Source organism: Papaver somniferum, unplaced genomic scaffold (assembly GCF_003573695.1).
Source record: "Papaver somniferum cultivar HN1 unplaced genomic scaffold, ASM357369v1 unplaced-scaffold_18, whole genome shotgun sequence".
Taxonomy (NCBI): domain Eukaryota; kingdom Viridiplantae; phylum Streptophyta; class Magnoliopsida; order Ranunculales; family Papaveraceae; genus Papaver; species Papaver somniferum.
Window position 1 is genome coordinate 2,029,598 of NW_020627707.1, and position 25,366 is coordinate 2,054,963.

Sequence of the window (25,366 nt, forward strand, 5' to 3'; positions counted from 1 at the left end):
CCATATCTTCTTTAATTCGCAAAATAAAATCCAAGATAAAATCTTCCAAGGATATCTCTCTTGTTTAATACAAGATAACTTCATTTTTCTTCAAATTCTTCCTGTTTATAAGGCAAGAAGATATTCTTATCTTAAAGATAATAAACCCTTTACCGGTGGAACCAAATTTCCCGCAAATATTCTTTTTGAATGTTGAAGATGAAGGGTGCCTCTTATCCTTCTGTTGGTGTCGATAGTAATTTGGGTGCTGAGAACAAATTTGGGTTGCACATAACCGCGGGTTCTCCTTAGCCAAATCTGAGGTCCGCTTAGCAAATGTCCTCCGGGGGTACCTTTAGCAGTTTTTCGAGTCGATTCTTCCAAAAACGTTTATTTTCCAAAAATACCTACAAACACACAAAATACCAAAATAAGTACAAAATCGAGTACCAAGATAGAGAAAATCGAGGACAATTTAGACACAAAAATGTGTTTATCAGCTTCTTTATTCCGGGGTTCTTTCTCCTTTAGAAATTTATTCAACGGAGACCCCCGGTTACCTCTTATCAAGTGATGGAAATTCGTATTAACTATCATACATTTTTATATTAACCCGAATTTGAGAAATATTAACAACCAAAAAAGAAAAAGAAATGTCTAAAGGTGATCCGTTTATAATTTATTCTAGATATATTCTTTAATATCTATATTTATAATCCTTGAAAGCGAAAAGGAAATTACATTCAAAACAATAATATTTTATATGTCATCCGTATTTGTTTTAGTGTCTAAAATTTGTTGTTGTAAGTTCAGATTTTACTGTCAAATATTTTTTGTCTCTAATGTATAAGTAATCCAGACAACAAATTATTTAGTCACTGGAAAATTTTTGTTTGTGTCTAAAATTTGGTCACTGTAAACATATTTCTAGGGACTATTCTTGTTTGCGGCAAAAAAAATCACGATAGCATTAATATTGTATTTCTCGCCTAAAATTTATATCGCGACGAAGTATTTTAGACACCAAAACACTATGGCGACAAAGTTTCGTCTCGTCACAATTAAAGGTTACTAACGACCGATGGGTATTGTCCCCATATATATTTAACGAGAAAACAAAATAGTGGTTACAAATTAAGTTTTTTGCGACCGGTGTCTATCATCGTCAGTATAAGTAAAATTCGTGACTAGCAAAATTCTCGCTGAACAAATCATTGGCGACAGAGAAAATTGTGACAAGTTTTTGTTGTCATCCATAATTTCCTTGACAATTCTAAAGACGAAATAGTTTTTTCGGCGCAAAAAAATTATTTATACCGACAATTTTGCGATTCGTCACATGTGAGTATGTTTGCTGACAAAAAAAAGTTTGATGGATAAACATTTGTCACTAAATGCCCATTGTAGTGTTATCAAGATCGTGGTGCAAGTAGGTAGCGCTTGATAGTGATTTTGGTCGAGAAGGTTATAAAACTAGTGATAGTTGTGAATAGATAGAAAATTGATTGTTCTAAATCGATCAATCTTAATAAAATCCAAAATCTGAATTGAATCATACACCGATTTCAGAAAATCCCCACATCAGATCCCCTAAATCTTTAATCACATGTATAATTTCAATCATACCTATTTTTTCATATGACCAATTCAAGAAAAACACCTTTTGATTACAAAATTTTTATCCAATTTTTAATTTACGCTTAGTTTGGTATTGCTGCGGCTTTTGTAAAAGTACTTTTTTGTTGTGCGTTGATGTGATGTGAGCAAAAAACAATTAGACGTTTGGTAAAAAATTAATTAAAGCTAAAGCTGGTTAAAAAAACTATCAAACTGTGTTTGGTAAAATATCAAATTCAACCATCGTTGTTGTAGCAAATGACAAAAACATGCTTATCTCTGAAAATTGTTTTACTTAATTTTATTAGCTTATAAATAATTCATTTTTTTTATTATTATATTATAAATATAAATAATATTAAATTTATTAATGGTCACTATTATTATGATTGTTAAAAAAAATTAGTACTTAGGCACTTTGTAAAACAAAAAATCAAAGTTAAATTAATTAATTTTTATTTTTAATAGTGACAAATTGAAGGAATTGGTATATAAAATAATTTGAAAATAAAAAGTAATAATTTTTAAAGAATAAAACACAAGAAATTAAAAACTGATTTTATATAAATTTAAGGGCAAGTTTTGTCTTTTATAAAATGAACTAGGGATAAGAATGATAAATCAAGCATTAAATTTGGGTGGGACCACAACTTATGCTTTTGTAGCTTTTAAAAGCTCCTCCTTCCCAGCTTTTAAAAGTTGAGGAATTTGGCAAGTGTTTTTGATAAAAAGCACTTTAGTTTTTTTTTTACCAAACACTAATTTCAGAAATTATTGACATATATAAATTTTGAAAGTTCTTTTGTAAAAATAAAAGCATTACTAAACCCAGCCTTAATGGTGTCTTTCCTAATAAACTTACTTGCCTAAATGTTTTAAGTATTGAGCAGATTCATTCGTAGTTCGAGAATAAAGAAGACGCAGAGGTGATGAAAAAAGTGTGAGGGTATTTTTGGGTTTTGGAAGTTTCAATATTTTATTGGCTATGCCACGTTTTTGTTTTTCCACTTGTGCACAGCTGGTGATTCAGCTTACTGACTTTGGACGGAATATTGGACGAAAGGAGGTTTTACTAATTTTATTTATGTAGGGGAGGCAACTCAAATTATAATCTTCGCCAGGGGAGGTAACGCAAATTACCCCTAGTTGGTTTTATATGTGTTAAATTCAGGGACTCATAAGCTCAAAATGGTAGAGCACCCTAGCCTATTACAAGGTTTTCAGAGGCTGATGGTTCAAATCTATCCGAGTTTCCATGTTATATTTTATACAATATGTGTAGCGTTATTGGTGCTTAGGTACAAGATTCAAGTCATGTGTGTACAAACTGGTGCACCTTATCTTTGTTTCATGAATATATGACATGCTTTGTGGGTATGAATGATGAATTTTCTGGATTTTGTAGATGTGTACGTAGTTGTACACCATTGTCTTGTCTCATGGATATATTGCATGTTTTGTGAATATGGATGTTGGATTTCCTGGATTTTTGCAGATGTGTACAAAGTTGTACACAATGTAAATTAAAAAATAAAATAAAAATAAAAATTATATAATCATACCACTCATACGGGTATTCTTTTATGGATCTCGGAAAAAGTTTTCCGAATATATAAAGTTTGCTAATTTTGGACAAGTGGTTCGAAAGATAAATTGTTTTCTAATAATTTTTATATTATTTAATATTGCTGACATCATCTTGAGTCACTTTGGACTAAACTATAAATATTTAAACTAATTGTAAATCAAAAAGGTTATTGTGTACTTTCGATATTTCAAATAAAAAAAATGACTAATTTGTGTCTAGTCGAATGAATCAGGATCAACTAATAATTTAGATGAGATTTTGGACTAAACCGTATTTTTTCCAAATGAGACCCCTCCCGATCTTTAAACCAGTAAACCTATACATGCAAAAAACTGCATATTTAACTTGACTCGCTAGGAAAATTATAACCCTAGATTACAGAAGAGTTATTTTCCTAATACAGAAGGAGTATGTTTTATCCAACTCCACTTTTGCATCAGGATTTCCATTTATCAAAATCTAAGAAATGGTACCTTAATTGTTTCTTGACAGTCGACAACCAGAATAAACTAAACTTGAGGTATAAAGCGGGTTATGTCAGCATGTAACTTCATCACCTTCTGTTCCTTGTTAGCTAGCTAGGACTCTTATTTATTGCACAATACTATAGGTCAAAATTTGAGCACACCACGGTATCATCAGGTGTTACTTTGATGTGCTAGATAAACTGGCATAATGACAAATCACAACACGCAGGGTAAATAGGAAACACACGACTGACATCATGCTATGAAGGTCTATGCATCCATTTAAGCCCATGAGTAAAGTTAGTGACCAATACCACCAACTCTTATATATGAGAGAATATCATATGCTACAGAATTTTGTAGTAATATTTTTAATAAGGATTATTTAACGTTTGGTACCCAGTAAATGTCCAACACCTAATTTTGGTACCTAATATTTGAAATATTAGCGGTTGGTATCTTGACTAGCCGTTGACTGTCAAGTTAAACAGATTGACTAATATTTAATTATTATTGCTAATTATCATTTTAAATAAAATCTGATTTTACAGATTTACCCTAAAATCAAAAAGAAATTCTTCCATATGGAAAGTTAACAGTTGCATTGCAGATTTCGGTGATAGAGTCAACTCGTAGATCACCACTAACTCTGCCTATAACTCCATCAACCACCACCATCGATTTCATAAAATATCATCAATACCAGCATCCTCTGTTTTCACCACTTCATCAACACTGCCACTACAGCCTGAACCCAGCCATCAGTCGAACATCACCCACAGTTTCATAACCCATCTCGTCATCACTTCCAAGTCGAGAAAACGGATTTTCTTTCACAACTCATTCTTCCTCATCGAAGGAAGAAAGAACTTCTCCCCTGTTTTCTTCTCGTTTCATTAAACCATCCAGCAGCTCAGCTCCACCTTCTCTGTTCATTATCGTTGGCCGAGAACTAGAGCCTATTATTTTTTCCCCATCTTCAATCATGGCAGCAACGACCAACTCCATCTCAATCCTATCGCCAACGACAGCAACAACATCTATCTCCACCATAGACTCGAGAGCATCATCATCAATCGCAAACTCGAGCACCACTTCCTCACTGCCGTTTATGGCAGCAACACCGCAATCAAGCTCTTCTGAATACCACACACAACCCACGTCCTCAAATATCCTTATAAATCCATAATTCAGTTGAATTCGAAATCCGCTCAAATCAGATTAACCACCATCAAGATGATGATCATCCGAATTCAATCACGGCTGCACATCTGTCGTGAGATAAAAAAAGAAGATAGTGGTGGCCCAAGCATGTATCTCACCTAAAATTAGACCCAAAGACTCGTGTTTGTTCATTTGATTCCAAATGGATTAAGTTAAGTACGCACCTTTACCTGTTGGAAACAATATAGAAAATTCACAAAAATAAATCTCAAACAGCTGAGTCGCGGACTAGGTCGCTATCTTTAAGGTGTTTCGCGACTCTGCCTCTTGATTGTGCTAGCAGTCAAAACTTGTCGAAAACCGTATGGGATAAAACAGCTGATACTCTCTTGTTCGATTTCTCTGCACTATGAGAAATCGGACCAACAACTACTCTTTCTTCACTTGCTCAGAACTCAAAAATAGATGAAAAACAATGTATTTCATCTTCTCCAGAAACTGTTCTTTTATATCTCAAAAAGAAATCAAAACGGTTTTTAATGAAAATAAATTTCGTAATTAGTGCTCACTGAAAATCCTCCATAACATTCATAAAACGGTAACAATATAATTACCAAAAATTAATAGAGTTAATTAGAGAATATTAAGTAGAAAACCGTTTTGGAAATCAAGAGTTAAAACCTGCAAAAAATCAGTTTCTGAATCACCAGACCTCCCGGATTTTATTAAGTAATATATATATATATATATATAATATACCTAGTCAAATGTATGGGGTGAGACTTGAACCCCAGTCTATAGTGTGGGAGCCCAAAATAATACCACCGAACTATGTCTCTAAGTTTGGTACAATATTACAAAACTATGTTTTTAAATATATATCCCAACAATCCCCCACTTATATTTCAAAACATTGAGCAAGTGATATACAGTTGTGCATAAGCAAAGGTGCCTTTCGACTTGAACCTCTACATAGTGTTAAACTTTCTAAGTATCAGGTAGAGTGTCTCGCGTCTTGAACTCTAACTAATACTAGATTATTCAACACACACAACTATATCTAGAGTAAAGTCCTTAAGTTCGCACATTAAGGCCATGTGCTTATCCCTTTTTTTTAACGAACGGTCTAGAGAAGTGCCCAAGTTCTCATAGAAGGAGGCCACACCTTCACATCCGTATAGGTGAGTCTATCAAGAATACTCATGTGTATCCCACTCTAACTTAAGAGCTATAGACATCATTAAGAGTTTAAACACTCAGCATGTTTCCCACTTCAGGATATCATGTTATGGGAATGCATGACTCTATCATATCATTTGTAACTTCGTCTAGTCCCTTTGAACCTATTTCTAGGTTGGGTATCCATTACAAATGACTCAACTTCTCACGGGCAAAAGTCCCATACTTTTAGAGATATTCCATACCTTTTATCTTGCTAATCCTTTCGTCAAAGTATCAGCTATATTTCCTTCAGACCTTACATGATCTACTCTAACAACACCAGTTGTGAGAAATTATCTAACTGTGTCGTGCTTTCGACGTATCTGTCGATTCTTATCGTTATTATAAAAATTCTCTACTACTCTGATAGCCACGGTACTATCGCAGTGGATCAAAGTGGCTGGTATCGGTTTTTCCCATACTGGAATGTCTGACAACAGACTCTTCAGCCATCCTGCCTCTTCACTAGCTGCTTCTAGTGCCATCAATTCAGCCTCCATCGTAGATTGGGCTATAATTGTCTTTTTATTTGATCTCCAAGATACAACGCCCCCAGCAATAGTAAAAACATATCCACTGGTAGACTTGGAATCATCTGATAGAGTGTTCCAATTAGCATCGCTAAATCCTTGAAAGACTGCGGGATACCTCTTATAGTGTAATCCTAGGTTTGTGGTTCTTTTCAGATACCGCATAACCCTGTCAATATCATCCCAGTGTGCCAAACTAGGATTACTGGTAAACCTGCACAAAACTCCTACTGCATAGGCAATGTCTAGTCTAGTACAATCAGTTGCATAACGCAGACTGCCAATTATACTAGCATATTCAGATTGTCTAACACTTTCTCCAGTATTCTTAAACAATTTCAAATTAGGATCAAACGGAGTACAAACAGGTTTACAATCAAAATATTCATACTTCCTCAGAATTTTTTCAATGTAGTGAGATTGATCTAAAGAAATACTACTATCAGTTCTAGTTATTTTGATTCCCAAGATTACACTAGCTTCACCCAAATCTTTCATGTCAAAATTCGAACTAAGCATGCTTTTAGTTTCATTGACAATAGATAAATTGGAACCGAATATCAGCAAATCATCCACATACAAGCAAAAAATCACACACACATCATTCTCAGATTTATAATAGATGCATTTGTCACCCTCATTTATTCTGAAATTATTTGAAATCATTAAATTATCAAATTTCTCATGCCATTGTTTAGGAGCTTGTTTCAAACCATAAAGAGATTTCTCTAGCTTACATACTTTATGTTCTTGTCCAGGAATTACAAAACCTTCAGGTTGTTCCATGTAAATTTTCTCTTCTAGTTCACCATTCAAAAATGCAGTTTTAACATCCATTTGGTGAATAACAAGATTATGAGCAGTAGCAACAGCAATCAAAACACGTATAGATGTTAATCTAGTAACATGAGAATAAGTATAAAAAAAGTCTACGTTTTCTCGTTGCCTAAATCCTTTAGCAACCAGTCTAGCCTTGTGCTTATCTACTGTTCCATCAGGTTTGAGCTTCCTTTTAAAAACCCATTTACAACCTATAGGCTTACAACCAGGAGGTAAATCTACTATACGCCAAGTTCCATTAGACATGTGAGAATCCCATTCATTATCTACAGCTTCTTGCCAGAAACTAGACTCTGCAGAACTAAATGCCTCTTGTAAATTAGAAGGTTCTTCCTCTATAGCGTAAAATTCAAAGTCGGGATTTTTATCTTTTGTCTCAGTCCTAGCTCTTTTACTGCATCTAGGTTCAAATTCAGTGATCCTAGTTTCTTCACTTCTAGGTTCTTCTAATCTAGGTTCAGAATCAGAACTAGGTAAAGTACTTGGTATTGAACCCTCACTATTACCCCCACTATTTCTAGATTTAAAAGGAAATATCTCTTAAAAGAAATCAACATCAATAGATTCAATAATAACCTTATTATTAATATCAAAGAACCTATAAGCTTTACTGTTTTGAGCATAACCAATAAAAACACATTCATAAGCTCTACGTTCTAACTTATGTCTTTTAGGATCAGGTTTTCTAACAAAATCTAAACAACCCCAAACTCTAAAATAAGAGACATTAGGTTTTCTACCTCTCCAGATTTCATAAGGAGATATTTTGGTTTTATTATTGGGAATGTGATTCAAAACATGGAAAACAGTCAACAAACATTCACCCCACCAATGAGAAGCAGCACCGGAACTAAAAAACAAGCAATAGTCAATTCAGTAAGAGTACGATTCTTTCTTTCAGCTTTCCCATTCATTTGAGGATTATATGGAGCAGTTCTTTCATGTATTATGCCATTAGTTTGATAAATTTCAGTAAAGGGAGCAGAATCATATTCAGTGCCTCCATCACCACGAAACCTCTTAATTTTTCTACCAAATTGATTTTCAATTTCAGCAATAAATATCTTAAACTTTTCAATAGATTCATTGTTATGGTTCAACAAATAAACATAAGTATAATTAGAACACTCATCAATGAACGTCATGATATACCTTTTTCCATTTCTAGTTAGGATACCTTCATTTTCACATAAATCAGAATGTATTAAGTCTAGTGGTTTGGATTCTCTTACAACATATTTATGTGAGGTTTTGGTTATTTTTGCTTGACTGCAGTATTCACATTTTTCAAATTCATTTTCAGAAAATTCAGGGAGGACACCTAACTTGCTCATGTTATTTACTAACTTTTTACCCACATGACAAAGCCTACTATGCAAAACATTAAAATTGCAAACCATATAAGCAGAAGATTCAATTTTATTCATAGCATCAACATTAAGCTTAAACATTCCATCAGTAGCATAACCTTTTCCTACAAAACTCTTATTCTTAGTTATAGTGTAAATACAGACCCAATAGTTTGATACAACCCAGCCTTGTTGAGAAGATAGACGGAAACAAGGTTCTTTCTCATTTCTGGAGTGTAAAGGACATCTTTCAGCATGAGTGTCTTCCCAGAAGTAAACTTCAACTCTATCGTACCATAACCTTTCACCATAATGCTGTGAGAGTCTCCCAACAACACTTTCTTATCCTTGGTTTCAGCATAAGTCTTAAACATGGACCTATCAAAACAACAATGACGCGAAGCACCACTATCTATCCACCACCCATCAGATCCACCAACCATGTAGAACTCTGGATCAAAGACCATGGCAATTATAACGTCACCCACAACATTAGCTTGTGCGTTATTCTTTTCCTTGTTAAACCTGCAATTCCTAGCCATGTGGCTTGGTTTATTACAGGTATAACAAAGAAACTCAGAATTGGAATTCTGTCAATTTCTTGATGGGTGTTGGTTCTTGTTTTGATTAGGCCTTCCTCCTTTCTTTTGGTTCGGGTTAGGTTCCAGGTCCTTGTTCTTAGGTTTCAAACTAGGATCAGTCTTATTGTTAGAAACAATGAGAATCTCTTCCTTTTTATCCGAGCTTCTTCCTCAACCCTGAGCTTAACAATCAAACTTTCAAGAGAAAATTCTTTAGTCTTGTGACGCAAAGTATTACGAAAATCTTTCCATCTAGGTGGTAACTTGTCAATCATTACAGAAACTTGAAATTGTTCATCAGTTTTCATACCTTCGGTCATAATTTTGTGGTAAATTTTTTGAAGTTCATGAGCATGTGCAACAACGGACCTATCATCCACCATTTGGTATCTCAAATACCGGCTCACAACATACTTCTTTGAGCCAGCTGATATGGTTTTGAAATAGTGGTAAAAGTGGTTCGATTCTCAGACTTGCGAAGGATAAAATATAGACTTAAATTCTAAAACTAAAATAAAAACCAAACTAAAAATTGTCACAAACTCAATCAAAGATGATATAAATATTAAAAGAACACTGAGGCTAAGATTCCACTATTTTCAAAGTTCAAAGTGATTTAATCCCAGTATTTATATTTATGCAATTTTCTGGTTCAAGTTTATTCTAACTTACTGCAACTAGTAGATTCTCAAAATAACAAGTGTAAATCCAAAGCATAGAACATCAAAAACCTAGGTCCAAGTATGTTCTATCAAAAGAAATCACAATTGCTTAACAAGGATCATTCAAACAATTTTCAACCAAGGCAAATAATCATAAAATAATTGCAAATAAATAAATAAAATTCATCTATTGCCTCGGCAATGGGGTTTAGCTCCTCATATTAATCACTTGCTCAAAATATATGTTTATAGCTCAAAAAGTGTTTACAAGAGGTGAAACAGTAAAACCGAAAAATTGCAACAGAAATAACTGATGCAAAGGCACTGTTCAATTGTTACAGTGAAAGAAAAGGTGACGGACAGTTCAGATGTTATAGAGAAGTGATGTTGCGAATTTGAGACGATGTTCTTCCTTGCAACGTTTGTTCTTCAGCAGCAGCAGAAACACGTAACTTCCTGCAACTCGATCTTCTCAGCTCTGTAGTGCTCTAAACTACTCCAAACTCTTCGTCTCCCTTCTTGGGACCCTAAGCAACATATTTATACATCAAAGGACGATTAAATCTCTCCCAAATCGCTTCGAAATCTCTTATTTCCTTCCTTGGCAGTCACGGCAATAATCTCTTCCCTAATTCGTTTCACGCGTTTCTGAGCTCTCCCAATTATATCAAACTCCTCCTTAGATAGAATATGTATCTTTGGCACGAATTTCTTGCCTTTAATCTCTCTGAATGTCCAAAAACAAACTCGACAGGGGCCGTGTTTCCTTTTTTACTCTGTTTCCTTTTTCCGGCCATTCCATCCCAATTCAACCCATGAAATCACCCATAGTAGCATTGTATATCCATATCACGTCCATCCCATGAAAATAGTCCATTGAATCTCATTAAAATACGTCCAATAATCCAACCCTAAATCTGCCAGAACTGTTGCAACTTTTTCCGCCATTTTTTGCATTTGAATTTTGAAGAAGATGACCTCCCCTTATCCAGTTCTGGTGTCCCTTTAGCACATGCCTAGAAATGGGTTACCCCTTATCCAAAGCGAGAGTCCCAATAGCAAATGTCCTCCCAGGTGCCTTTAACAACTTTTCGAGCCAATTTCGCCGCAAAAGCTTATTTCTCCAAAAACACCTACAAAGAGATAAAATACCGAAATAAGTACAAAAATGGGTACTAACAATATACAAAATAGAGATGAAAATAGACACATAAATGCGTCTATCAAATACCCCCAAACTTATTATTTGCTAGTCCCGAGCAAATAAAAACTACAAAATAAAATCCTAACTCACTGTCGCAGGCATCCTCGATTGCATTTAGCGTATGCAATAAGCCTTTAAACCCCTAGGTGTCCCTAGTGGCCGAGTTATAGTCTCGGGAGGGATTACTAAAGATATACCCACAAAACCTTTACTCCAGACCTTAGCTATCTACGCAGAACCTTGGAAGGCACTAAAGAATCTCCTTGGTTGGCATACTTATTGACTACAGGAAGAAGTACCCTGATGCGAAATTCCAATTGTTGTACACGAGTTTGCACTCAAGCATACTAAAATTCATATAAAGTGACAGAGCTCTACTCAAATAGTTGCACTATGGACATCAATATCCGGAGTCAAAACTAATCACATGGATAGATCAAGAAGATGGATATAGAAAAACATAGATGGTTTTGATGGTTACTAAGTGAACGGCGTTTCCCATATCTGTCTGAAGGCCTCCGCCAAAATGAACCTATCCTAATGGATTGAGATATTAGTCTGACTAACTCTAGGTCAACACAACTGGCATATACAAGGGAACCAGTGGTCGATAACCTAACTCTAGGTCAACACAACTGGCATATACAAGGGAACCAGTGGTCGATAACCTAACTCTAGGTCAACACAACTGGCATATACAAGGATACCAGTGGTCGACTTTATTGAATTTATTCCTTTTGGTCAAATGGTTTGGTCTCAAAAAAATTTTATTTTTATTTTTTCAACTTTTTGGTAACTACCATTTTTTTTTCATCTCTTTTTTTTTCTCTTTTTCTTTTTCAACTTTTTTTTCATGGTATCTCAGTCACTCTAATTCACCCTAGCATTGGTAACAACTTGAATCGTGAGCCCCACCTAATCACTTAGAGTACATAGTTTAAAAACAAAATAAAATAAAAATAGAAGTGAAAATGACTCAACGAGATATGGTGAAACTATCATGTTATTTCTAACACCTGAGCTCTGTGCTTTTATGAATAGACTCTTTAGATGTTTCCATCTAATCAGATTGGTTCCTCAACTCCTACAACCAAAATGCTTCCATCCACTTAGATTAGTTAGTGCAATCATCAATATGCATAACTTTCTAGGTTCTGGAGTTTATTTATTCATACTTCAACTAAAAAGTTTTTCCCATACCCCCAAACTTAAATCTAACATTGTCCTCAATGTTCTAAAGATAAAATTAAAAACATGAACAAGGAGAAACTGTTACCATTTGAAGCAAAAAAGATAAGGAAAGATATTACCGTGTCGCATGAATGTTGGGTTACCTCCCAAGAATTGCTAAGTTTAAAGTCTTCAGCCAGACATCAAGTTTCATAAAATGGCTAGTTACCTTTCAAATCATATATCAGTAGTCGAAATAACTGTGGGTCATCAAAACCAAATAAAACTGCCACTAATATGAAACAACTGCACAGGATCAGAAAAAATAACATAAGGAGCACAACCTCATTGAAAGTTTCTTGCAAGACAACTGGATTGGGATTCATATGAGCGTCTTGAAAAATAGATTCATCCGAAAAACGGGACTTTAATAGCTGGATTTCCTCCTGGATAGTATCAGGAGGATCGGGTTGAGGAGTCTGAATAGACTCAAGTGATACCTCATATGCAGTAGGCTCGAGTCCCAAGTTAGGGACTTCTATTTGACGATCACTACCCCCAAACTTAGAATTTTGGGTGTCTCTAAATAGACTATTCACAATATTCCTAACTTCTAGACCATCAGGTTCCTGAAAAAGGTCAATTGCTTTCTCTGAATTATAATGGGGTGGTTCATCCTCTAAATTCTTTTGAGGTATACTAGCTGTAGGACTTATATGTTTCATATCTTGTATGGTCAACCCTAGAGTTTCTTTATTGTCTTGAAGCACGATTTCTGGCCTGCTGTCCTGATCGGATGCTATAATCACAGACAAAGTCTTAGATGGCCCTAAGAATGCATATTTAGGGTCCAACTTAGGAGGCTCTTCTAAACAAGGGATTAAGGTAGACTCAAAAGCTTGTAATGGTTCGAACCTAGCTTTCCATTTATCAGTATCTAACATAGGAATAGAATCCAACATAGCATTCACTTGTTCAATGTTGCTATCTTCATCTAAATCCATGTTAAAGTGGGCTAGACAACTCTCTAATGGATCTTCCGATGCGATATTTGGTAATGACTCCTGAACTAAGGTTCCTATCATGTTCACCTATTCAATGCACGTGTCATCTAGCTCAGAATGTATCTTATTGACATTAAAAATATTTAACTCAATAGTCATATTACCAAAAGATAGATTCATAATACCATTTCGATAGTTTATGATCGCATTAGACGTAGCTAAAAATGGGCGACCTAAAATCACAGGTATCTGGTTCTCTGGGTCAGGGACAGGTTGGGTATCTAAGACCACGAAATCCACAGGATAAATAAACTTGTCGACCTCAATAAGAACATCCTCGATAACTCCCCGAGGAATTTTGACAGACCTATCAGCTAACTGCAGTGTTATCTGAGTAGGTTTCATTTCACCAAGACCTAGCTGTAAGTACACATGGTACGGCAGTAAGTTCACACTGGCTCCTAAGTCAAGTAAAGCTCTTTCTACCCGATGTTTATCTATTGTGCAAGCAATGGTTGGGGAACCTGGGTCTTTGTACTTTGGAGTGATAGTGTTCTGAATGATTGAACTTACATGACTAGATAAAAAGGATTTCTTATGGACGCTAAGTTTTCGCTTTCGCGTACACATATCCTTAAGGAACTTGGCATAAGCAGGAATTTGCCTAATTGCATCTAATAAAGGAAGGTTTATGGTAACTTGCTTAAAAACCTCCAATATGTCATTAAAGTTCGATTCCTTCTTTGTTGATGCTAATAGCTGGGGAAATGGGGCTCTAGGCACAGAATCAGACCTCTAAGGAACCGAGTCAGCATCATTGGAAATTTTATCAGTCCCCTCAGTTAGCGGTCCTGAGGGATGAGATCTTGAGGGGTGAACTACAGTATGTTCACTATTGGGCATGTTTACCTGATTGTCTACTACTCTACCACTCCTGAGGGTTCTAATAGCATTCAACTGATTCGATGGTTGGGCACCTACTTCATGAGATCCTCTAGGGTTGGGTTGAGTTTGACTAGGAAACTTACCTCTTTCTCTTAAAGACTCATTTATATGACTAACCTGGGTTTTCAACTCGGAAATATCCTGAGAGTTAGCCTGACTTATTCTCTTATTTTCTTGTATACCTTGAGCAACAGATTGCTGAAACTGCATAGTGTTACGAGTTAACAAAGCAAGAGACTCTTCTAAACTCATAATCTTCTTATCCGGAGGGTTATGAAACTGTGCCGGGGCTGAAGGATTCTTAGTATAGCCAAAACCTGGGGGAGCTTGAGAGTTACTAGACTGACCTTGATTCTGTCCCTTAGACCAGGAAAGGTTGGGATGGTTTCTCCAGCCAAGATTATAGGTTTCTGAATATGGGTCAAACTTCTGACGGTTATCAAACCTAGTGTTATTATAGAGAGCATTGGCTTGCTCTTCAACAGTATTGCCTTTCCTAAAAGGCTATATTCTACCACTAGTATGACCCACTTCTAAAGCTTCTAACCTTTTTGTTATAGCAGCAATTTTGGCATCTAATTCGTAGCTTTCTTCTACCCTATTAACGTTTCCTCTGCCTAGAAGAATTGTTTTCTGGGGTACCCTATTACTTTCCCATTGTTGGGTCTTTTCGGCGATTTCATGCAAGTATGTCATCACATTATCAACTGTTTGGTTTTCAAACCCACCTGTACACATGGACTCTACTGTAGTTGTGGCGGGATAATCTAAACCCTCATAAAGGATCTGAACTAACCTAACATTTTTTAAACCATGATGAGGACATTGGGATAATAAATCATTGAACCTTTCCAAATACCTATACAAAGATTCTCCCTCCTGTTGTGTAAACGTGCAGATTTGCGTCCTAATAGATGAGGTTTTGTGCCTAGGGAAAAACTTGTTCAAAAAGGCGGATGTAAGTTGTTCATAGGTTTCAATTGATTCGGAAGCCAAACTATACATCCACGACTTGGCTTTATCTTTTAAGGAAAAGGGGAATAACCTGAGTTTTAAAGCATCATCATCAAGGTTTCTAATTTTCAGGGTACTACAGATTTCCTCAAAGTCCCTAACATGGAAATAGGGGTTTTCATTTTCTTTTCCTAAAAAGATTGGGATCAACTGTAAGGTTCCAGCATTAAGTTCATAATTTGCTTCAGTTTCAGGTAACTTGATACACGAGGGACGAGTAGTCCTAGTAGGATTCAACAAGGCTTTCAAAGTTGCCATTTCTGGCGCTATTGGACTATCAGGGATTTTCTCTTCAAACGGACGTTCAAAAACGGAGTCTTCACGAATCGGACTCTCTAAATTGAGGTAATCAAGACGCTTAGAACTACTAGGTTTCTCTTTAACAAATCTACCTAGGGCGTCTTTTTTACGTTCAGGCATGCAACAGAATAAGGAAGGGAATTCTATGCAAAAACAAAGCAAGGCTGACTCGACAAAATCAAACCTAAATTTCTAGCAAACAAAAAGCATGATGGCTCCACTTAGATTGTCACTAGACCAGCTTCTATTCTTTCTAAAAGGAACTCGTTACAATCTGAGCAAACCCCTCTGGAATCAATCCGAGTCAAAGTAAGTTGAATCAAGGCGAGGGAAGCTCAGTGGAGCTTTGATACCCAAGGCCTCACCGGTTACAAGGCGGCGCAGTCACGCATTCAACTCACAGAAACCGTCAAGAACTTCGAAGTATGCTCAAAAGAGTAATCAATATTCTTCGAACGACTTTCCTATTAAGCTCGTTACCCTATAAGTCTCGTTCTAGTCAAAATTTTAGGCTTAGGTTCGCGTTTGGTTTCGTGTTCCTAAGGCGGGCAAGAAGAGAACGGTGATGAAATTTGAACCCTTATCTTGTATGGCCAGTCCTTGCCCTTTACTAGGAATTAAAAGCAACCGTATTCAAATCATCAGCATATATTCACCTTAAGGAATACAGTAAACCCGCTGACAGGGGATTTTCGGGTGTTTCAGAAAACTTACCTCCCGTACCAGACGGGCGAAGAACCGCTGAAGTCGACTCGGGTCACAACTCCTATGTTATGTACGAACCCGAGGGGCCGAGGTGATATCGTAATCACCGTCCTTCCCTGCACACAGTTTGTATTTAAACCAACCCTTCCTTAGGGTTTAAAAATAATAATGTCCAAAGTCCAATGTCCAAGTGTCCAAAAAGAAAAGAAAAAATTACAAAAATAGCAAACCCTAAAACAGTTCTCTCTCTCTCTCTCTCTTTTTTTTAATAAAGAAAAATAAACAAACCCTAAAAAAAACTAAAAAAAAACTAAATAAAATATCTAAAAAGAAATTGTCTTCTTTTCCGTTCTTTTCTCTTTAATCTTTTGCTCCAAGTTTTTATGCTTTAAGTTCCAGTCTTTACGAAATCACCAAACTCCTTGGCTCAATTCACTTTATGATCCAAAACCTGTAGACAAAAGATAAATACCCAAAAACGTAAAAAAAAACAAAAATAATAAAAACCTAAAAAAAAAACTAAGTCTAAAAACCCTAAAAGCAAATCCGCGTCGGCGGCGCCAAAAATTGATGTGGTTTTGAGATAGTGGTAAAAGTGGTTCGATTCTCAGACTTGCGAAGGATAAAATATAGACTTAAATTCTAAAACTAAAATAGAAAAAAAACTAAAAATTGTCACAAACTCAATCAAAGATGATATCAATATTAAAAGAACACTAAGGCTAAGATTCCACTATTTTCAAAGTTCAAAGTGATTTAATCCCAATATTTATATTTATGCAATTTTCTCGTTCAAGTTTATTCTAACTTATTGCAACTTGTAGATTCTCAAAATAACAAGTGTAAATCCAAAGCATATAACATCAAAAACCTAGGTCCAAGTATGTTCTATCAAAAGAAATCACAATTGCTTAACAAGGATCATTCAAACAATTTTCAACCAAGGCAAATAATCATAAAATAATTGCAAATAAATAAATAAAATAGAATATACCACTTCTTGTTGGAAAAATAGCTTCCTCTATCGCCTCAGCAATGGTGTTTAGCTCCTCATATTAATCACTTGCTCAAAATATATGTTTATAGCTCAAAAAGTGTTTACAAGAGGTGAAACAGTAAAACAGAAAAATTGCAACAGAAATAACTGATGCAAAGGCGTTGTTCAATTGTTACAGTGAAAGAAAAGGTGACGGACAGTTCAGCTGTTACAGAGAAGTGATGTTCCGAATTTGAGACACTGTTCTTCCTTGCAACGTTTGTTCTTCAGCAGCAGCAGAAACACGTAACTTCCTGCAACTCGATCTTCTCAGCTCTGTAGTGCTCTAAACTACTCCAAACTCTTCGTCTCCCTTATTGGGACCCTAAGCAACATATTTATACATTAAAGGACGATTAAATCTCTCCCAAATCGCTTCGAAATCTCTTCTTTCCTTCCTTGGCAGTCACGACAATAATCTCTTCCCTAATTCGTTTCACGCGTTTCTAAGCTCTCCCAATTATATCAAACTCCTCCTTAGATAGAATATGTATCTTTGGAAGGAATTTCTTGCCTTTAATATCTCTGAATGTCCAAAAACAAACTCGACAGGGGCCGTGTTTCCTTTTTTACTCTGTTTCTTTTTTCCGGCCATTCCAGCCCAATTCAACCCATGAAATCACCCATATTAGCATTGTATATCCATATCACGTCCATCCCATGAAAATAGGCCATTGAATCTCATTAAAACACGTCCAATAATCCAACCCTAAATCTGCCAGAACTGTTGCAACTTTTCCCAACATTTTTTGCATTTGAATTTTGAAGAAGATGGCCTCCCCCTATCCAGTTCTGGTGTCCCTTTAGCACATGCCTAGAAATGGGTTACCCCTTATCCAAAGCGAGAGTCCGAATAGCAAATGTCCTCCCAGGTGCCTTTAACAACTTTTCGAGCCAATTTCGCCGCAAAAGCTTATTTCTCCAAAAACACCTACAAAGAGATAAAATACCGAAATAAGAACAAAAATGGGTACTAACAATATACACAATAGAGATGAAAATAGACACATAAATGCGTCTATCACCAGCTTCCTCAGTGTCATATTTTTTGTATAATGCATCCCACACATATTTAGCAGTTTCAAAAGTTGAATAATACTCATTTAAATCATCAGATAATGCGTTAAGAATGTAGTTTTTGCAATCAAAGTCATCATCGACCCATTTGTCAACAGCCTTCTGTTTCTCCTCGGGAGTTTGAGAAACAACGTCTTTGGCACCACCGGTAGGAGGTGGATCAGTAGCAGCAACACCATCATCAGCATCAGCAGCAACAACAACAGTCTTATCAACAGCAACAGTCTTATCAGCAGCAGGTTCCAGGGTTCCAGGATGAACACTCGACACAATCATATGCAGCTTCATGAGTTTGAGATAAAAGAACATCTTCAGCTTCCATCTTCTGAAATGCAGCCCTTCAAATTTGAATGGCTTGTTGGTATCATCAACGCGCTTCTTTTCAACCTCCATAGCAAAATCAATCACCTTAAAATTGTTGGAAACATATAGAAAATTCACAAAAATAAATCTCAAACAGCTGAGTCGTGGACTAGGTCGCTATCTTTAAGGTGTTTCGCGACTCTGCCTCTTGATTGTGCTAGCAGTCAAAGCTTGTCGAAAACCCTATGGGATAAAACAGCTGATACTCTCTTGTTCGATTTCTCTGCACTATGAGAAATTGGACCAACAATTACTCTTTCTTCACTTGCTCAGAATTCAAAAATAGATGAAAAACAATGTATTTCATCTTCTCCAGAAACTGTTCTTTCATATCTCAAAAAGAAATCAATACGGTTTTTAATGAAAATAAATTTCGTAATTATTGCTCACTGAAAATCCTCCATAACAGTCATAAAACGGTAACAATATAATTACCAAAAATTAATAGAGTTAATTAAAGAATATGCAGTAGAAAACCGTTTTGGAAATCAAGAGTTAAAACGGCAAAAAATCAGTTTCTGAATCACCAGACCTCCCGGATTTTATTAAGTAATATAGATATATATATATATAATGGCTATACCTAATCAAATGTGTGGGATGAGACTTGAAACCAAGCCTATAGTGTGGGAGTCCAAAATAATACCACCATACTATGTCTTTAAGTTTGGTACAATATTAAAAAACTATGCTTTTAAATATATATTCCAACATTACCTAATACTAAAGTGGAAGAGACACGGATCGTTACTTCGTAGGAAAAAGAAAAAAAAGGAGAAAGGAGATAAGGGTTAGGAATAATTGTTAAATTATTATTTTTTAAATTAAAATTACTGAAATTTAATAACTGTTAGGTCAAAGTTTGACTATGACGGTCAACGGGTAGTGTAGGTACCAACCGTTAATGTCTTAAACATTGGGTACCAAAGCTACGTGTAGGACATTTGTTGGGTACCAAACATTAAATAACCCTTTTAAAAACTCGCAAAAACATATTAGGGAGAATTGAAACCGATTTGGAAGATCAACCAATCGTTTTTTTGAGAAAAAGTGGAATACGAATCTCTCGTCTAGAAAAATGAAGGGATATTAAAGTATCTCCATTTGAAATACCACTAGATAGCAGTTTTTTCAACTTTGTTAAAGTTCCTTCATTTTGACTTTTTTCGCCCCATTTAAGAAAAACGATTAAAGGAAATTCTTATGGTAATGTACAAATCCATTTTTTTGTTGAGTCAGGTGGATGGCCAAACAGGTTTCTCCATTATGGGAACAACAGTGCACGGTTAATTATCAAGCGTCAGGGCTACGGACACTCGCTGGTGTGTTAACCTTAGACGCGACGCTGGTAGCAAAAACGCTGACGTGCAAGACAAAAACGCTGGCGTTGGTCACACAAACGCGGGCGTGAGAAACCAAATCGCCAATGGCCAATTCTCCAATGCCCATATTTTCAACGTTTATTATTTTCAAAACTACAAATTCCTTCAACTGAATTCATTTTCAGTCACACCACTACTATTTCCTTCTTCTAAACCAATTTTTTTTTGATACAATATGACCAACTTATCAAGAAAAGCGGTCAATACTGTAAAGAAGAGAAGAAATCGAAGAAATGAACCGGTACTGCGGCCTGCCATATGTGTAGCTTATTCTCAAATTCGGGAAGCAGAGTTTTCTTCACCGAGTGTCGTTGTTGCTCCATCATTAGTCCAAGGTCATGTATCGGGGCATCAAGATAGGTGTGAGGTTTATTATAGAATGAGAGGTAGATTTTCAGACTTAAAGGATGTTTATGAAGGTCTACCCCCTCAAGTCCGAGAAAGAGTTGACAAATATCCCTGACGTGCGCTTTATAGTGTGAAGCCTAGAAGACACAACAACAAAATTGCGACAACATTGATAGAAAGGTGGTGGCCAACGACGCACACGTTCCATTTTATGGATTTTGAAATTAGTACTTGTTTAACTTAACTTAAATTTTAATTTTTAAATAATTATTAAATAATCAAAACAATTAATCATAGTTGATATTGTTCTTTTAATAAGAATTACGCCCCTTGATTTGTATTTCACTTGTGGGTTACAAGTAGAGTGGGAGATCCGGCATCATACAACCAAGACGAATGAATATCAAATAGTAAATGGCAGACGCTTCTTCCCTCTTTTATGGAATCATATTTACGTGATGATCATAAAGATTTGAAAGGATGTGGAATATTCAGCATAGAAGACTTTCCTTACCCAAAGCAGAAACCCATAAGATGTAGATGACTATCATGAACTTGAAAGGATGTTTATCTTATGGGTGGGTATTGGGTCAGACGTTCTTTCCAAACTCAACTTCTGTTGATTTTGTTGGTTGTCTTGAAGCGTTAGAAGATCTTAACAAAGTACCAGAATATGACTGGGGCTCTGCAATTTTAGCAGAAATGTACTATAGGATGGATCAAGCATCCATGGGTATAACTAACTTCACTGGTTTCTGGGACATCATAGAGGTAAATATCAAAATTATTATTTTTAAATTTAAATAATTGGGCCGACCGAGCGAATCGAGGGAGGACCCTATATACGGTGACTTTGTGTCAATGTGAAGCGTGACATTTTTTCCAATTAGACACAAAAGATTGGATTTGGTTCAACGATGAAAGGACGACACAGTCCTTCTTTAATTTTTTTTCCTTCTTTAAACAGATGTAAATAACTGAAATGTTGAGGACATTTTTGTAAAATGAAAAACACAAAAACACGAGAGTAGTTTTAGAGGTCTTGGGGTCGAATCCCGGCCCACCTCCAAAATTTTCATTTTTTCCTCCGTTTTTCTTATTCTTCTTCCTATCTCTAATCTTCTATTCTTTCTACCAAACGGACAGCAACAGAAATCATTGTTTGCCTGCTGATGATCAAAGTGGGCTTCGTCCTTATCTTTTTAGGAGAGAGAAATAGCGGCGAAAGGAGAGAGGAAAAAAGTTCGATAGTTTTTGACTCAGACCAGCTCAGATATAATCCTCCGAAAGTGGATTTGATTTTTTTTTGGTACTGTAAATATCTAGATGTTTTCCATCTTTTCTTTTTCTGTGATGGGTGGGTGGTTTTCTATAAATCAATCGATTAGCATCTTGATTTGAGAGAGGTGATGTCGTTCATTTTTGGGGATGGTGGTTCTGGGTTACTTCAAATTTTTTGTAGCACTTGTTTAATTAAAGATGTTGTATCGATGTTGATTCTTAATTGATTCTCATTCTTTCAAGTTCTTCCTTGAATTTAAAGATTGGGTATTGATTTTGCTGATTTTGATGGTGGTGTTTTGTTGATGGTGCTGTTGTTTTTGTGATGATCCTTTTGCTGGTGTTTGTAATCATGGAGATTTGATCTGCTATGGTTTCAGATATGGTTCGGGTAGGGTTTGGGTACCGGGTCAAGTTTTATGATCGGATCGGGTCAAGTCATTTTTCTGTTGGTTCATGATAATTTCACTGGTTTAGGCTTTATGCTGGAAGTTCTCGGTAGATTTGACGGTCATCGGCAGCGATCTCTTTGTTTGATGGTTTTCGGTCGTTGATTTGGATCAGCAGATCACTGGCTGTGTTAGCTTGTTGTTTGTAGTTATCGTTGGCGTGTTTTTCATTTGTTGTTTGTAAACCATTGATGTTGTCTCCACTGGTTTCTGTGGAATCTGTCTTCAGAATCGGTTACTTATATATCAGTCTGGCTTCTTTAGTTGTCTGAAATATGGATGCTAGTTGTTCTTTAGGATTTGTTCCGGGGATTTCCAATTAGTATGGATTTCCAATTAGTATTCTGTAAGAAGCTTGTCCGTTTATGGGTCACTGTTACGGCAACGGGTTTACTTGTTTTGGGGTCCTGTAACGTTGCTCGCTAGAGCTTTCGTTAATGAAATATATCCCTTTGTTAAAAAAAAAAAGAACAGCAACAAAAATCTCTCTCGCCAACATGATTACAACCACCGCCATTGCACATCCCCAGCACCACCATCGCCATCGCCACCATCAGCACAAACAAAAATACCACCACCACCATTAGCACAACCAAAAATACCACCGCCACCATCACTACCACCAACAGATTCTCCACTATTTCACCATCACCGTAACCAACACCAACACCACCACCAAATTCTCCAACCTAATCGTTCATAGCCAAAATCTCTACCCTAATCACAATAATAATCAGAATCTCCACCACCACTCACCACCATAACCACCACCTACCACCGTAACCAGCGAAAACATCAACACCACCTTAACACTACAATTTTCATTCAATAAATCGTACAAAAACTGATGACATGCTTTAATTAACTAATTCTACTTCAATCAATCATACAAACACTGATAACAAACAATTATAATCAAACTCATAACAAACATCTAAGATTTTGATTATTAATAAAATTACTAAGAAGAAGCAGAAGATCGAGTATGACATTTTCTAGACAACCCAGAAGTTCATTAAATCATCAATCGTGGTAGAAAGAGAGACCGACGGTGATTGGAAGAGACGGTGGTGGTGGTTGCTGCTATTTGAGATAAGGAGAGAGGAAGATGGCAACAGAAGTCGCTGCCTTGAATTTGGACAGTTTGTAAAGCAGCCAAGCCGAGTAAAACTATTTTTACAGCCTAATGACACGTGCGGAATCATACTTAGCAGCCTATCCTTACTTTTTTTTTCTTAAAATTTTTTTGAACACCTGGTGACCATGCGCCAGTAACACGTGACACCATGGTTTTTAAAAGCGTACGCTTCACGCTTTGGAGCGTACGCTTTGCTTCAAATTTCAGCATTTCGCTCTGAAGCGGTCATGTAAAGCGCATCTTTCATGAAGCGTACAATTCACGCTTCGGAGCATACGCTTCACTTCAAATTTCAGCATTTCGTTCCGAAGCAGTTATGTGAAGTGCGCTTTTTGACTTAGTCAACTTCTTTCCCACCTAATTTTTAAAGCTTTTAAAAGAAAAATATGAATGTTTTTAGGGGAAATCAAACACCCCACCTCCCACTCGCCTGGAGAAGGTTGAATTAATGTGCACACGCTTTGTTTTTGATAATAATTAGACTTATATAAAATTTATATATATGTTATCTTCCTAATAAATATATAGTTACTAGTTACGACTAATTTATTTATAACAAAACATCCGCTTCAAACATCAATCGTGAAGCGACGCTTCACGCTTCGATATACGCATCGCTTCCTAAAAATGAAAAACGCTTCACGCTTTCAATACCTTGCGTGACACCCTGTTAAATTACCGAATTGTTGATAATTCATTTATAATTATTTTTATTTTCATTTATATTTTTCTTATATTATGCGGGCATTCTCACGAGCATAAAACAAAATGGCGTGCATCGTAGAAATGTATACGCGGATTTAAAAATAGAATCGGTAGGGAACAATCAGATTATAGGTAAAATTCGATTGGGACTGGAGTACAGTGAGTTAAAACAGTAAACTAGTCGAACTTTACAATTTTACTTTACAAATTTACAAGTACGATTCCGTGTCATTATGAGGAACTAAATTTTGAGAACAAAATTTAGTTTTGTGTCAATTATTTCGGTCGGCCGTCCCACCGTGGCAGCGGTCATCTAGTTTTTTATGAACAAATGTAGATTAAGTCAAAATGTACTAAACTTATGGAGTAATTTGCAGTATTGGTGGTATACCTACTTCCGTGTTGGCAAACCAATCCTTAAAGACGATACCCATAGATTTACAATCTTGGACATGTACGTCTCGACCAACTGGGCGAAGGACACTGGCAGCGACGTCCCGGGTTCCAGTTTTGTTCAGAGGTTTCAACAGATGACTAGGAGCCACAAGAATGTTGTTGTTCACCCTTACATTGATTTTCCTTAGTATGGTGGTAATGATGGAGAACTTATTCTTGATTATTTTCTCTGAAGAGTTGTTTTTACACTCCAAATTTGGATAAATGGGTTTGGTATCTGGGAGAAAGACTGCAGTACCAAATACAAGGTATATATGCAACTGCAATTAACCCGCCACAACATATGCAAACCTATGGATCAGATTTTGATCGGCTAAGAAGAATCAATTGGGAGAGGTATGAACTAAATACAAAGAGGAATATTGATGAAGCACAGTATGTCACCTGGTACAAGTCGATTGCGAAGCCTGTAATTGAGACACACAACATGCACATCTATGGGTTTGATTTCCTAGGGTTATCACGCCTGGCTCATGATGCAAATATCGTTTCTAGCCAGCCACCTCCAAAAGAGCCATGATGTATGACTTACCCCACCACGGGTGCAAGTTATTCATCATCTTTGTCAAATATGCCCGAAATTCATTGGGAGATGCCAAGTATTACTTCACAAGGTGAGCCAATCACGATCCCCATTGTTTCCCAAGCTATGGAACGTGGTTATCCTTACTACAATGTGGATGCAAGTTACGAAGAGTTGAAGAGCCAACTGAACGATATGTATTGGCTAAATCGGCAAATGAAGGCTATAAACTTGGGTGTGTGTCGAAAATGGTAGACGGACACAATGT

At 36.2% G+C, this 25,366-nt stretch overlaps 1 long non-coding RNA gene and 1 pseudogene across 1 annotated transcript; both read left to right on the plus strand.

The window, feature by feature from the left end:
- Positions 1 to 15,129: 15,129 nt before the first annotated feature.
- On the plus strand, positions 15,130 to 15,229 carry LOC113338145 (annotated as a pseudogene).
- Positions 15,230 to 21,621: 6,392 nt separating this feature from the next.
- Positions 21,622 to 22,744, plus strand: LOC113337896. Its single transcript, XR_003354490.1, has 2 exons — positions 21,622 to 21,855; positions 22,208 to 22,744. It is a non-coding gene; the product is annotated as an uncharacterized LOC113337896 (long non-coding RNA).
- Positions 22,745 to 25,366: the final 2,622 nt, after the last annotated feature.